Source organism: Lonchura striata, chromosome 23 (genome assembly GCF_050655825.1).
Source record: "Lonchura striata isolate lonStrDom1 chromosome 23, ASM5065582v1, whole genome shotgun sequence".
NCBI lineage: Eukaryota > Metazoa > Chordata > Aves > Passeriformes > Estrildidae > Lonchura > Lonchura striata.
Genome location: NC_140725.1, coordinates 4,251,925 through 4,266,935, shown reverse-complemented (window position 1 = coordinate 4,266,935; position 15,011 = coordinate 4,251,925). Strand labels below are relative to the sequence as shown.

General features: G+C 45.9%; 1 protein-coding gene across 4 annotated transcripts in view; it reads left to right on the top strand.

Moving 5' to 3' along the window:
- The window catches only part of CSMD2 (CUB and Sushi multiple domains 2), a 289,568-nt gene that overhangs the window by 12,446 nt on the left and 262,111 nt on the right, over positions 1–15,011 (top strand). The window lies entirely within an intron of this gene.

The window sequence follows — 15,011 nt, the reverse complement described above, 5'->3', positions numbered from 1 at the left end:
ACACACTCTGCCTTTGAAGCAGTTGCTTAAATTAAGTGAGCTCCAGCCTCTTGTCTGTGGAGGGGGAAAAGTAATGCTGTACTAATAGTATTATCTAATTAATTATGAAGATGAACGCCTGCAGGATGGCAGAGATCAAATGGAGAACTTGTTTCCTTGTTACGGTTCCTGTTATTTATCAGCAGTTTATCAATATTTTGTTTAGTTAATTTAGTGAAAGCAGAGTTGGAAATAAGATTTTTTTTTTTTTTTTTTTTGTGTGTGTGTGTGTGTGTGTGGCATTTATGTCATTACTTTTGGAGTTGTATGGCCTGAGGTGGAGTTTATTCCCTGAGAAAACAGGATTTTAGGCACGGGAAGTTTGCTGAGGAGTTTTTGGTGGGGAGTGATGTGTTGGGGTGTAGTGGCTCACACAGGGTCACATCCTGTCCCAAATCCTTTCCCTTCCACGTGTTTAAATCCAGGAATCCCAGCTGGATTCTCCCCTCTTCTCCCTGCTGTGAGCAAAGGAGGATCTGCACCTTGCAAAGTGTAAACCCAGAAAATTGCAGCTCACTGCTTCTCTGACAAATTCAACGTTCCTTTCCCCTTTATCCACCAAATAATAACACCCAGAAAAATCCATTTCCTCCTGGACAGGGGAGGAAAGCATCTCGTCCTGCAGGAGGATAATGGAGCTGGTGCTTTTCCAAAGGCGATGCCATTTTTAAAGATGCTCCTTTGCATCCCACAGCATATTGTTGATATCCCTCTATTGTTGTTTTGTCTCCATTAGGGAAAGGTTAGGCAGGATCCTGGACACTGGGTAGCTGCCAGCAGCATTCCCCAGGGGCTCTCATTAAAGTTAAGCACCACTTGGGCTGTTAATATTAAAATAAATTCCACCTGCTGGAATAATGAAGGGTTTGAAGGATGGGGAGTTTGTCCCTCGTTGTGTGGGGACTTTTTTTCCCAGAGATGCCTTAGGATTTTAGTTTTTTTTATTTTTCATCTGTTTGTAATCCTGCAGTTCTTTAGTGTGCAACTCTGAGCTCCATGTGCAGTGTGAGCTGCTGCTTTCCCATTTGGGGCAGACACAATGTCATGGTTTGACATAAGAGATATTTAGGGAAGTGATGCAAACCTCAAAACCTCAAAATTAAAACCTCAAAACCGCTACAGGCAACAATCCCTCTCCAGGCCTGGCAATCAAGGACACCTCACTGCCTCAGGCCCTGAGAGATGGAAACAAAAGTGAGTTGTGGGAGCAAACTTGGGGTAAATGACTTCATTAGCTGAAGCTGTAATTGGAATTAATTAACCCCCAATACACAAAAAGCCCAAAATTATAGAAGTGTGAAAACTTTTCACTTTTATAAAAACCCATCATCCATTTTTGGGTATAGCCCCTGGCAGGCTTCATCTACCCTAAATAACCCTGAAGGCCCTTCAATAAATATAACAGCTTTGTATTTTTTATTTTATTTTATTTTTTGTCTGGCCCCTGGTTTTAGGAAGCCCCAAAAGGCATCACCAGGGTTGGGTTTAGCACAAGCTCGGAGGGCAGCAGCCCTGCACTGACCAGAAGGACAATTTCTCCTCTCTGAGGGCTCCACGTCTCTCTGCAGGCTCTGCTGTCCTGTCCTGCAAATTCTGCAGCTCTTCTAAGAGTTAACCCAGCTGCCCTGGAATTTCTCTTCTTTGGTGGGGGCTTTAATGAAAATCTGTTTGAAAAAGGCCCTCAGAGCTCCTGTGCTGAGGGAACGAGGTGTGGGATTGTCCCTGTCAGTGGAGCCCAGGGAGAAAACCCAGGGCGGGTTTTGAGTGAAGTTCTTTGGACTTGATCACAAAGGGAGAAATCCTTCCTGGGAGGGGGGGAAGGGCTGGGATGGAATTCCCAGAGCAGCTGGGGCTGCCCCTGGATCCCTGGAAGTGTCCAAGGCCAGGCTGGAGCAGCCTGGGATGGGTGGGATTGGATGGGGTTTAAAGTCTCCTTTGGGTGGGACTGGGTGAGGTTTAAGGTCTCTTTTGGATGGGTTTGGGTGAGGTTTAAGGTTTCTTTTGGGTGGGTTTGGGTGAGGTTTAAGGTCTCTTTTGGGTGGGATTGGGTGAGGTTTTAAGGTCTTTTCTGGATGAGATTGGGTGAAGTTTTTAAGGTCTCTTTTGGATGAGATTAGATGAGATTTGGAGTCTCTTTTGGATGGGATGGGGTGAGGTTTAATGTTTACTTTGGATGGGACTGGATGAGGTTTTAAGGTCTCTTCTGGATGAGATTAGATGAGATTTAAGGTCTCTTGGATGGGTTTGGGTGAGGTTTAAGGTCTCTTTTGGATGGGTTTGGGTGAGGTTTAAGGTCTCTTTGGATGGGTTTGGGTGAGGTTTAAGGTCTCTTTTGCATGGGTTTGGATGAGATTTAAGGTCTCTTTTCAACCCAGAGCACTCCAGGACCCTGTTTCTAACTTTGCCCTGCTGTCTCACCGTCCCAGGGCCCTTCTCCAGCGGCACAGGCAGGGCTGGTTCTGACCCTGGGCAAGATTTAAGGTAGAAGAACCAACCCTGCAAAGTCCTGCTGTTGTCACCTCTTGGTAAACGCCTGCACTTCTTCCTACTGAATGAACTCATTTTATTTCAGAAGAGCAAGTTCATTTTTCTGGATTTCAAATACCGGCTTAGGGGAGGCTCTGTCATTTGTGTTCCTCCTGGGAGCACTTCCCAATCTTAAATTAGAGAACAAATGATGACCTTTTTTTACCCAGGAGTCCAACATTGAGGGCTGTTACAGGGAGTTTTTTGCCTTTTCTTCCATGAAACGCAGTTAACAAATGAGACTTTTGACAAAAAATCCCCAATTTGAAGGTACAAGTCGATTCAATTCACCCCCTGTTAGCTCCTTGATTGAGGGCTATGTAGATTGAAGAAGAAAGGTATTGATCTGCTTTGGGGATTGAAAACTAAGATGAAGTGGAATATGTCTGTGGGTGAAAATGAGGTTTTAAATGGATGGAGGAGGCGAGAGAAAAATAAAATACAATGTAATGTTAATGGGAGGGAGTTTTGGGTTTCTCTGGTGGTTATACAGAGGTGGAGAGGTCACAGGATGCAGAAATTGTACAAGTGATGGAAAATCAGTGCTTGGCACAAGAGCTTTTCTAAATTGGGTCAAAACAGAACCAAAAAAAATCTGTTTTTGGGCTATCAGAGCATCCATCAGTTCCCAAATTCTGTTTGGACAGAGAGCCATTCCTTGATGAACAGAGCTCACAGCTTTTAGTGCCCACGGCTGGTCTTTAACATCCCTTCCCCTTCCAAACCATCCCATTATTATTCCCTGAAATAATAATCGAGCTTTTGCCATTGTAAATGTGAAATTCACGTCTAAATGGACTGAAAAATTCAGTATAATTGAAATGTTTCACTCTTTCTCCAGATAATCTCTAGGAGCCTTTTGTAGCTGTTATTCTTTGGGGCATGTGACAGGCTTGGTTTTTTTTGGCTCATTGGGTGAAGTGAATTATTAACTTTTATTTATTAACTTTCCTCTGTACTGTCAACTCCAGGTGACTTTCATTGATTGCTCAAGGTGACGAGGAGGCATTAGGTAATAAATATCAAGTGCTGCAACACTTAAAGGAAGTGAATATGAAAGTGCTGTTAACGGAATCAAGTAAAAATTGGATTTATATCCTAACAAAAATTCCCGGGAGAAATTGCTTTCTGTTGGACTCTTTTTGTAATTCAAATCCAATCACACAAGTGTGAGCTGCTGTAATACAATTGCCTGGCAGAGGGGTTTGCTGGAAGATCTCAGAGCACTTGTAAACACACAGAACATTTCACTGTGAAGAGCGTGGGGAGATGAGAGTGGTGGTGCAGGAGTGAGGAGCTTTTAACAAGTGGAGTCTCTGCTTGTTCCGAGGGATATTTTTAATTTAGTTCAGCTCTGGAGGTGTAAGATGCTGGGGATGGCAGTGGATGAAGTGGTTTCTTCTGTTTTGGCTGCTGCAGAGCTTTCCTGAGTCCCTGGGAGCTAAAAAGGGTCTGTGGCCTCTCTGCAAGCACCAAAAGGGGACTTGTGTAACTTCTGGGCTTTTAGGGAGTGAAAAAATCCACGGAAATACAAGCTGGTTAATGAACTGATGTGTGAAATCTAAGTTAGAATCCAAAACATGGTGGGGAGGAGGAAGAAACTGATGCTGTTGAGGCAGGACGGTATGAAAGGGCTCTAGATCAGAAGGTGAGAGTAGAACTATGATTTATTTTAAATATGCTGCTTTTTATATAGAGAGTTTCATGCAGACCAAATCTATTGGTCCTGAAGTAAAAACATTTCAAACCATTGGTGTGCAGTGAATGACGCTCGAGATAAAGAATTATTTACATTCTTTCCCAACTGTTTCCAAGGCTTCTGCCTGGTTAGAAACTTTTGTTTTCTCTCTGACTGAACTGAGGATACCCACAAGAAACCCCCTGGAACTCCCTCGGGTGAAAAACTTCAGCACAGGTTTACCTCTAAAGGAGCTCTCCCCACTGTGCTCTCTTTAAACCATCAGCTGCCAGCAGGGACGGGGTGGAATTGTAAATATTGGGAGAATTCCAAGGGCTGGGGGCTTGTACATTCTTTAGGAGATGGGATTTGGGGCCCAAAATCTCCCTTGGGCCATGAGGGAACATTGAATTTTACAGCTGGACACAGAGCTCCCGTGGCAAAGGGAATTTGAGCTGGTTTTAAGTGTTTAATGGTGACAAGGGGAGACCAATAATGAAAGATTTTCATGAGGAACTCTTTAATTTTGGCTCCACTGTGACTTGGGATGGATTTCACCTTGAACCTTACCTCACCTTCTTCAATTTTTATTTTCTGTTTTTGAGATAATCCTGACACCCGAGATGAAAATGCCTTTGAGCCCCCTGGATAAACCATTTAAATGGAAATATTATTTTACTGCAAAATAATTGAAATACAAATTGAAAAATTTGTTTTGGCGATAATAATTAGCACCTTGTAAATGAGACTTGAGTAAAAAATGCTGCACATGAGTGGGAGTCCATTTGCAGACACTGGGAAAAAAGTTTTTCATCAAATTACCTTCTGTTTTCTGAGTTTAATTTCATTTGGGGGTTGAGATGATCTGTGTCATTTTTACAGATATCTTCAGTGGAGGTGAGAAAAAATGAAATCTTCACTGTTGTTCATCTTAGAGAGAAAATAAGAATAAAATTTTCAGGTGGTTTTGAATCAGGCTGAACATTTTAATTGAGGCTCAGACTCCCAGGACAAGATTTTCAAGGACATTTAGATGCCAAAATAAGTGGAGACTTGCCCAGGGGGGTTGATAAGGGAGATGTGGCTGCGCAGCTCAGCTGGGGTTAGGAAGGCTCCAGAGGGTTATAAAATATTTGTAAACCTGAGGCTCTGAATTCCTTTGGAAAGGATTTGTGAACTGGGGTTTGGTTTTGTGACCTTTGTCACTGCCAGGGTCAGTCAGAACCTCCCAGCTTCCACCTCAGTGCCTTAACCACATCTTAAATCATATTTTTTTCCAGGATAACTCTTGGTTTGGCAGGAGAAGTGCAGAGGACAGGAGCTTTGAGGTCCCCTCCCAACCAAAACACATTCAGCAGTTCTGTGCTGGAATCCAAGGGCACTGGAGGAGCTGAGAGGCCACAGAGGGAAGTGCTGGGAATTCCCAGTGCTGTTCCTCACCCCAAAATCTGCATTAATTGCTTTTTGCCTGTGGAGTGCCCTGGAGATGGAAATATTTCCATAAGTGCCTGGGTTTTATCATTCTGCTGACAATGGCTGTGGAGAGGAGTGGAGGAGCTGAGGGAGCAGCCAGAACGGATTAAGAGACAACTCTGAAAGGGAAAGGTTTGAAGGGAGGAAATGACATCCCTGGAGGAGAGGTTTTTCTGGCTGAATATTGGGATAACTTCCTGGAGCTGAGCAAATTATTCCAGGTGATGGTTGGTGTGCCCAGGATTCCTATTCCAGCAGGGATTGGGCAGCTGTGGAGGTTCTGCAGGAAATTGCTTTAAGTGGTTAATCAGTGGCTGCTGGAAGTGTGGGAGGATTGGGAAAACCCATTTGTTCAGGTTTGTTTGGAATGTGAAAGTCACAGAGTTTGAAACAGCTCTTTGTGGAATCCAAGAGCTGAAGAGCTGAAAAATCCAAAATCTGGAAAAATCCAAAAGCAGAAAAAATCCAAAATCTGAAAAAATCCAAAATCTGAAACATCCAAAAGCTGAAAAAATCCTGATTATTATTATTATTATCATAATCATCTGGATTATGATTTTCTGGATTATGAATCATGAAAATGTGTGTGTAGGCAACTCCAAAGGGTTTTCCAGCAGAGATGAGCAAAAGGTGGTAGAAGTGTCCATGAGGTGTTGAGGAACCTTTGTAGGAATGACTGAGGTGGTTTGGTGTCCTTGGCACAGAAGAATTCCAGGTGGGATGAGAATTCCGAGGATGATCAGAGGTGTATCCTAGAGGAGGGGGAGCACAGTGCTTGCTTGGCCTGGAAAACAGGAAGGGGATCAAATTATCCTCTCTAAATATCAAATTATCCTCTCTAAATCCATCCAGGCCAGGTAAAACAGAATGGGGAGAAACGTTAAACAACAAACGTTGGTTTGGAAAGAAATGGCCCCAAACTGTGGATTTCTCCTGCATTTCCACTGTTGCTGTTTAAGAAGCTTCCTGCACATTCTGGGGGTGGTTGATTTTGGCATCTTGATAAAATCCGTGATTCCAAGCACAGGGATGAGCTGCTCTGCTCCGGTGTCCTGGACACCCCTGCAGCCTCTGGCTTGGCTTAAAACACTCCTGTCAGGCTCAGCTCTGTTGCTGAGCTGCCCTGGGCCGAATTTAGGCTCAAATTCAGGCTCAAATTCAGGCTCAAATTCAGGTTTAAATTGGGTGTTTAAGGCTGGTGGAGAGGAATGATTGTTCTGGGCTCGGTGTCTGGATAAAGGATATTCCCACAGGATCATGGAAGTGTTCTGCTTGGAAAAAGATCTTGAAAATCATCAGTCCAACAGTCCTGAAGAGCCACATCCATGTTTTTTAGATATTCCCAGGAATGAGAACTCCACACTGCCCTGGGCAGCTTTTCCAATGCTTTCCAACAATTTATAATCCAGGTATTTGAGGAGTTCTCCTCAGGGATGCTCATCTCCCACATTATTTGGAAAATCCAAGATTAATTCAGAGGGAGAGCGAAATTTTATGGGAATATCCTTTTTATCCTTCATCCAGACATTTGGGAGTGCAGTTCTTTCCTTGTGTCTCCTGCTGCTTCTTCCACACCACCTCCAGGGCTTCAGCAGGAAGCCCCAAGCAGCTGGAGCTGCTGAAATCCAGAGGCAGGAATGTTGTGAAGGAAGGGAAGGAAATAACCCTTGACTTCACGACAGCAGGTTTGTGTGTGGAGTGGGTTTGGTTCACCAGGTTGAGATTTCACCAATTTGGAGGTTTCCTGCACCAAAAATCGCCAGGCTCGGTCACTGATATTAGAAATTACATTACATTCTGTTTTATATTAGAAATACACTATATTATATACAGTGTATTTATAAACCCTGGAGGGGTTTCTCCCTCTGCTTTTCCTCTCCCAAGCCCTGTCAGGAGGAGCTGGAGCTGCTCCCTGTGTGCCTGTGCTTAGCAACTGAGCCTGGGCACGTCAGAGCCCCAGCGGCGATGCCGCGGCCCCGGCTGCCTCTGGAATTGTAATTTTGGGATGAACCATCCCGCTGCTGCTCCATTCCCTGACCCTCAGGCTCCCTTCAACGCCCCCAGCAGCCTCCTGCCCCTGCCCTGCACAAAGCAGCGAAACCCTGGAAGGTTTTCCAGGAGTTTTCCAGCCCAGCCTGTGCTCGGGGTGAATTTTGTGGATGTGAGCAGCTCCCGTGACACAGCTGCAGGATTTCACCTGGACCTGAAGCTGCTGCAGTGCCACAGGGGCCACACTTGAAATGTGGAACATCTGTAGCAAGAAATGGATTTGCTGAGAAGCGGAGAGGGCAGAAACCTGGGATTGTGTTTAAAGTCTTACCAGCTGGCGCTGCTTAATTTGATTTTTAAAGTGTTTAAAGCATGGGTTTCTTCCTGGGGCGTTCAGGTTTTTTGTTTGCTTGGGGTTTTTGGGCTCTGAATGTCTGAACTCCTTCAGCCAAGGTGCCTTGGGGCCCTGTGGAGATCAGTGGGCCTGGCAGAACGAATGTCGTGCTGAAATAAAGTCACTTTTGTCACAGCACAGGCACACACGTGGCTCGATGGGGTCCAGCGAGGAGCCAGGGCAGCACAGAGGGATCGGCTGCTTTGCCGTGCCTGCAGAAAGCTCAGGGGGTGTGGGAGCTCTGCAAGAGCAGCCTGGGCAGCACTAGGAGGGACAAAGTGGTGGCAGGGGACACTGAGGGCTCCTGGACTGGAGAGGAGGGCACAGAACCGGAGTGGACGGATTTGTGGAGTTGGGTATTGTAAATGCAGGCGAACCCAGTGGGAAGAGATGATGATGTCTGACTCCAGTTTAGCAGGTTGAATGATTTCTTTATTATAACTACACTATAATGCATTAATATATGATTTAAAGGAGATACTAAAACTACAAACCTACTTTTTTAAACTCCCATATCTAACTCACAACTCGTGACTCTCTCTGTCCAACCACAAGTGGGTTGGATTTGCCATCAGGCTCAAACAATCCTCACCAGAATCCAACCAAGCAACACCCCAGGTAAACAATTCTTCAGACACATTCCACATGGGAAAAACAAGGAGCAGAAATAGAAATTGTTTTCTCTTTCTTTCCTCTGTGCTCCTCTATGAAAAATCCTGAAAGAAAGAAGGATGTCCCTGCCACAGTTGTGCAAAGCTGGATGTCCTCACTTGAGCTGAGCTGGGGCTTTGGATTCTTCTGGGCTTGGCAGTGCTGGCAGGAGCTGAAATTCAGCTCAAATGCACTTTTTGTGCCCTTGCATTGCCCCCTCATCACTCCCCGTGCTCCCAGGGAAGCGGGCTCGGGCTGTCTGAGATGGAAATCATCCCCTTGATGATGCTCTTGGATCCACGAGGCTTTTGATTAAGTTATAGTTAATGGAATGACTCTGCATTATTTATTACCCAGCAGGCTTTGATAGGAGACTGGAGGTGAAGCTCCAGCTCGGGGAAGGTGAATCCTGAGGGCAGCAAGGCTGGCATTGATCAAGTGTGGAGGGGCTTCCCCTGTTACTCACTGAAATTGGGTGAGCAGAGTCAGAGCAGGGCTGGGAGTAAACTACTCCCTGGTTGTGATCAGCTTTAATCAGCATGTAAGGAGGCATATTTAGTGCCTGATAAATGATGCACAGCACTAAACAATGGGCACAGGAATGTTTTTTTTCTATTTAAAGGGTGCAAACAGCGAGAAGGAATTGTCGTCTGTGGGTTTGGAGAGCTCTGATGGGAGGTGAGCAAGCCTTGGAGGTGCTGCTGGCCAAGCAGGGTTTGCCCCCGGTGTTTCAGTGTTTGCCTGTGCATTTCAACCTTCCTGGGGAAAGGTTTTTTATGTGCCTGCATTTGTGGAATGGGCTGTAGAACAACATGGAATAACTGCATTTCTGTGTGAGTAACAGTAACTACAGCAAATGGCAAAACCCCAAACTGCTGCATTAGGGAGGAGGCAGCCATGGATGCTCCATAAATGATGCTGCTGAGAGCAAGGCACTGTGCATGATTTGATATTTGTTCCCACTGAATTGTGCAGTGACCATGCATCAGCGTTTGCTAAATTAGATTTTGTTTCTGCTGAGGAACAAAGTGCAGCGACTTGTATTTCAGGAAGCACTTCAGAGATAAATTCAGTCTCTCTCTCTCTCAAGGATTGCTTGGATAATAACATGGTGTAAACCAACAGCTACAATTCTTCCTTGGTTTACACCCCCTGGATCTGGCCTGGGATTGAAGTTGAAGGAATTGCAAGTAGGTGGAAGATGATTTTTTCCTACTGGTTTCTTTGCACTTGTCACGTCAGAGAACGCCTTTGTTTGCTATTGTTGTTTACCTCCTGGCAGAGCGGGCAGGTTTGTAGTGACACACTTTGAATGCTCAGGTTTATCTCAGTCTGGAGCTGCTGGAATTCCCTGTCAGGCAGGGGCGGGAGGGAGCAGCAGCCAGGGCAGCTCATTCCTGCCCTGAAGTGTTGCTTGTTTGACGGGAATAACAAAATCCTGCTGCTGTGAGTGCTCTTCCATGGCTGAATCTCCTGTTTTACCTGCACATAACCTGCTGGCGTTGGTCAGTGTGCAGCGACTGTCACCTCTGACACTGAGGACAGCCAGCCCTGCTGCTTTAGGGCCCCTCTAAATGTGCAGTGACTGGCACCAGAATGGTCCTGGCTCGTGTGTCGAGATGATTTTGGATTTACAGTGGAAATAAACCTCCCCCGAGCCTCTGCCTCCACTCCTGAAGCTTGTCCTGTCAAAAGAACTCTGGTTTGGAGCACAAGGATGTGGTTCCTGCTCCTGCCACCCTTCCTTTCTCTTCATGGCAGCCCCACAGCGAAGCCTGGGGGGTTTGGAGCTCTCCTCTGCTCAGGTGATACTCATTTTTCACTGCAATGTCTGGTCACGTTAAGTTTTGTACCGTGTGGATTAAAGTGGGTGTTACAAACTGCTGTGGGCAGCTCATGGTTCAGGGCTGCAGTTCTTCTGTGAGAGTAGAGCAGAGTAAAAAAATATTCCATCATTTCCCTGGTGAGGAGCCCAGGGTGAGGCCAGTTAGTCTGGGGATTGTTCAAGGGGTGCCTGTTGCACAAAAGAACTCCTGGGAGTGGAGACTTGGTTAAACCAATGTGTGAAAAAATGGAATAACTGAGTCACCATCAGTGAATTACCATTGGCGGTGTCCCAGATAAAGATGTTTTCCCAAAGTGTTGCGGGTTTCCTTAAAGGATTCAACGGTTTTGGAGGTCTCTTCCAGCCTAAACGATGCTGTGACAATCCTAAATGATGCCTTGTCCTTGTCTGAGGTTCCTGCAGTAAGCAGCGCTGATGGATTCCTTTCAGGGACCCACTCCCAACAAACCACTCTCCAGAATTGAGAGGAGGTGCTGGCAGAGCCCAGCCTGGCCTCAGCTCTGTTTTCCCTCCGTCACAAATGGGACAAATGCCCACAAAGCCATCCCTGTGATGAGCTCAGGGGGTCCCACCCCCGGAATTCAGCCCACGGAGGAGAGAGGAGGAGCTGCAGTATCCACAGGAACACACCTGAGCTGGGGGGATGATGCAGCATTCTCATCTTGATAGTAAAAGGGTTTTTAAATCATGGGGATTTAGGGTTAACAGGAAAAATAAGCTTAGTAGGCCCTGGAAAAATAAACACCCTCAGCACATTAAGAGCTTGTGCTTGCTAGAACTGCACCTGTACATGATAAATGATAGAATTGTTAGATGGGATGATTGTTTAGTAATTAAATATAATTACTGTTTAATCATAAGAATAATCATGAGAAACTGTGGTCAGGGGACTAAGAAAGATCACAAGAAACTCATGTCGATGTATACGATAGAACAATGTATGTTTAATAATGAATATGTAAGTTATGTAACGATAGAATATAAAATACGTTCAGCTCGAAAGCCGTGTCGGAGTCAGATTTGGGTTTGTACCCCAATTCCCAGAGCTCTCAATAAAAGCACCTGCATAGAATCACATTCAGTGATTCTGTGTGCTCCTGAACGCTGACAATCTCTGGGTGAGGAATTGAAGGTGCCTCCTGTCAGACTCTGGGATGGGAAGAATGTGCCAGAAATTTTGGGAGAATTGTCCTCTGTCGACCCCAAATCCACCTGGAACTTCCCAGCGAGGCACCGGCGCTGCCCTTTCATATCTTTCTACTTATTTGTGCTCCTGGGCCAAAGGGATAAAGGGAATTGTTTCTGCAATCTTCACAGGAGAAATTTTGAATTTCAGATAAGGTTTTGTCAGTCAAGGATGAGCTGAACTAGCTCAGACCTGGAAGCAAATGATAGAACACATAAATTCCCTCAGCTTCCCGGATTTCTTTCCGTGCCTGATGACTTTTTCCAGCAATGTCCAATATAAATGAAGTTCTCTGCTATTACAGCTATTACAGAATATATTACTGCCCAGTTTGGCAGCTTTTGCAAAGCTGTGCTTTGTTTGCAATAAGCAATTTTCTTTTATCTGTGCCCAGAGCACTTCTGGGTCAACATCGTGAACATGCAAATATTTCAGTAGATTGATTGGATACATCATAAAACTCTGTCTTATTTTTCTATTATTTATTTGTTCTTTCAGATAGATTTATGTCCATTTGTGGCACTGGCTGGGGAAGGATGGGCTGAGGTTTTTGGGTTTTGGAGCTTCCATATGACCTTGGAAGTGTTTGGAACATGGTGGCTCTGACCTTGAATTTATTTCCTGAGCTTTGTGCAGCCTTTTACCACGAGGAAATGGAGAGATACAGCCTCTTTAATTTCCCATTTGCCTTAGATTGTTCTGATGAACTTCTGATTAAATTAAAAAGGAGCAGGAGGGACAGTTCAATATCCCCCTGCTGCTTATTGAGCGTCGCTGAGGGTGGAGAGAGGATTCGGCCGAATTGGAGAACAGAGCTCGTGGACCTTTGGTTGTTAAACCAAACTGGGCTTCACTTTACTCCTCTGTGATCACAGGAATTTTCCCACTCCTGTGCAGATTTCTGGCACTGAGCAAATGGCTTTTCCAGTGAACTCCCCAAAACAAATGGAGCCCAAGTGGAGGAGGGAGGCGGATTCGTCTCTTATGTAGTGACAAAAAGCCAGCTGCTACAGAAATGCAAAATACTCCAGCCCAGGAATCCTGTGCCTCCCTCACTTTAATCCCTGGTGGATTGTGGGGCTGTCCTGCCTCTCACTGATCCAATGAATGTGCTACAAAAAGATTCCCTGGGTAGTAAATAGGATGGGCTGTCTTAGATTCATGAAACGGCGAACTCCGTCTTGCGGGGAGAAGTTCCACCGAGCGTTTGTTGCACCCAAAGTAGGTCAATCTAATTATAATTGCCTTTAATGAGCACCACTCTGCAGTTCTGTACCTGTAGCTTATTGGCACTCAGAAGTGCAAATGCCTTTGCTTTGAGAAAAAAAAAAGGGAAAAAAAAAAAAGCAAGGAGAAATCAAAGAAGTAATTTTTACTCTGATGCAGTTCAACTTGAAAGCCTCTGTTGTCCCCATCAGCAGGGTAAACAATCCAGCATGGGTGGGAAAAGGAGCAGCTCAGAGGATAAAGGTGAATCTCAGCTTTTGGACCACGAGATCGACCCTTCCAGTTGTCTGGAATTTGGCTTTTTGTGGAGGAATTCTTCCACTAAAGCAGGGAGAATTCACAGCAGTTTGCAGTGAATTCTTTGTGCCTCCAAAGACATCCAGGCACAGCAGCAGTGAAGGGAGAGCAAAAGGCTGGAGGGAATTTGTCATTTAGGCTGTTCCCAAAACACATTCTTGTACCTGTGTCCCCAGAGAGAAGAAAATCTCATAAATCCTCTTAAGTGTACATGGTGGGTCTCTGCCTTTGGGATGCAGTGTTCCCAGTACTGCCTTGGGCAGGGGAAGTGGATTCCAGGGAGGTTTTTGGGTGTTTCACTGGTGTTACAGGAGGAGGTTTTGTTCTCTCCTCAGAGGTACTGATTGAGATGTTCTGTGTGCTGGGGCAGAGTGAGGAGAAGAAACCTTTCAGAACTGGCTGAGAGGAGCCAGCAGCCCCCGAGGAGGGTCTGGCTGGTGATTTCACCAGGTCCAACAGGGGTGTGAGTGCTGCTGCTGCTGTCCTTTGCTCCAGTGAGCCATTCCCAGAATCATTAAATGGTCAGGTATAGCAAGAAATGTGACCCTGACTCGGGGAAGAAATGATAATGTTTGGTTTAAGGTTAGAAGGTTGAAGGACAACTTTATTAAAACTATACTATATTACATTAATATACTATTTAAAGAGAGATTATTTTATTTTACATCCATACTTTTTACTTACTTATCTAACTTTAATAAACTCGTGACTTTGCTGAGAGTCCAACCCAGCTGGATCCATTGGTCACTGACCCCAAACAACTTCACCAGAATCCACCCCAGCCATCCCTGCAGGTGAACAATCTCCACACCACATTGCACATGGGGAGAACGAAGGAGCAGAGATAAAGATTGTTTTCTCTTCTTCTCCCTGTGCTTCTCCTGAGGGACAGAATTCTGTCTGTCTGTCCAGAGAATGTGAATGGCACAGTCAGGCTTGGAGGGCACCTTACAGGATGGTTTGTTTGGTCAAGCCTTGCACTGGGTCCTGCTCTTCTTGGAGTCAGAACAGGTTTATGGGTGATTTTGGCCAGCCAGGCTGCTCGTGGTGGCTCAGCTCCATGCTCTGTGGGGTCCCTTCTGCTTTCTCAGGATGAGGAGAAAGCATCCCTCCATGTGGCACTGCCTGCACACTCAACCCTTCTTCTGCTTCATGTCCAGGAGACAGCCAGCTCTGGCATTGTCCCTGGAATTGGGGAGAAGGAGACAGCCAGCTCTGGCATTGTCCCTGGAATTGGGGAGAAGGAGACAACCAGCTTTGGCATTGTCCCTGGAATTGGGGAGAAGGAGACAGCCAGCTCTGGCAATGTCCCTGGAACTGGGGAGAAGGAGAAAACCAGCTCTGGCATTGTCCCTGGAATGGGGGAGAAGGAGACAACCAGCTTTGGCATTGTCCCTGAAATGGGGGAGAAGGAGACAGCCAGCTCTGGCATTGTCCCTGGAATGGGGGAGAAGGAGACAACCAGCTCTGGCATTGTGCCTGTGCTGTCCTGTGACCCAGCAGGGCCTGGCACCTGGCAGGGGGCAATCCCAAAAATGGGAATGTGATGGGAGAACACTGGGTTTTGTGGTGGGCTGGGGAAGGGTGCCTGAGGAAGGAGCTGTCCCCAGGGCCACAGCTGTGAATCCAGCTGTGCTCACAGCTGCTGGGAGCAGAGCCCAGGATGTGAACGGGAGCTTGGGCTCCACATCCCTGCAGGGAGGAG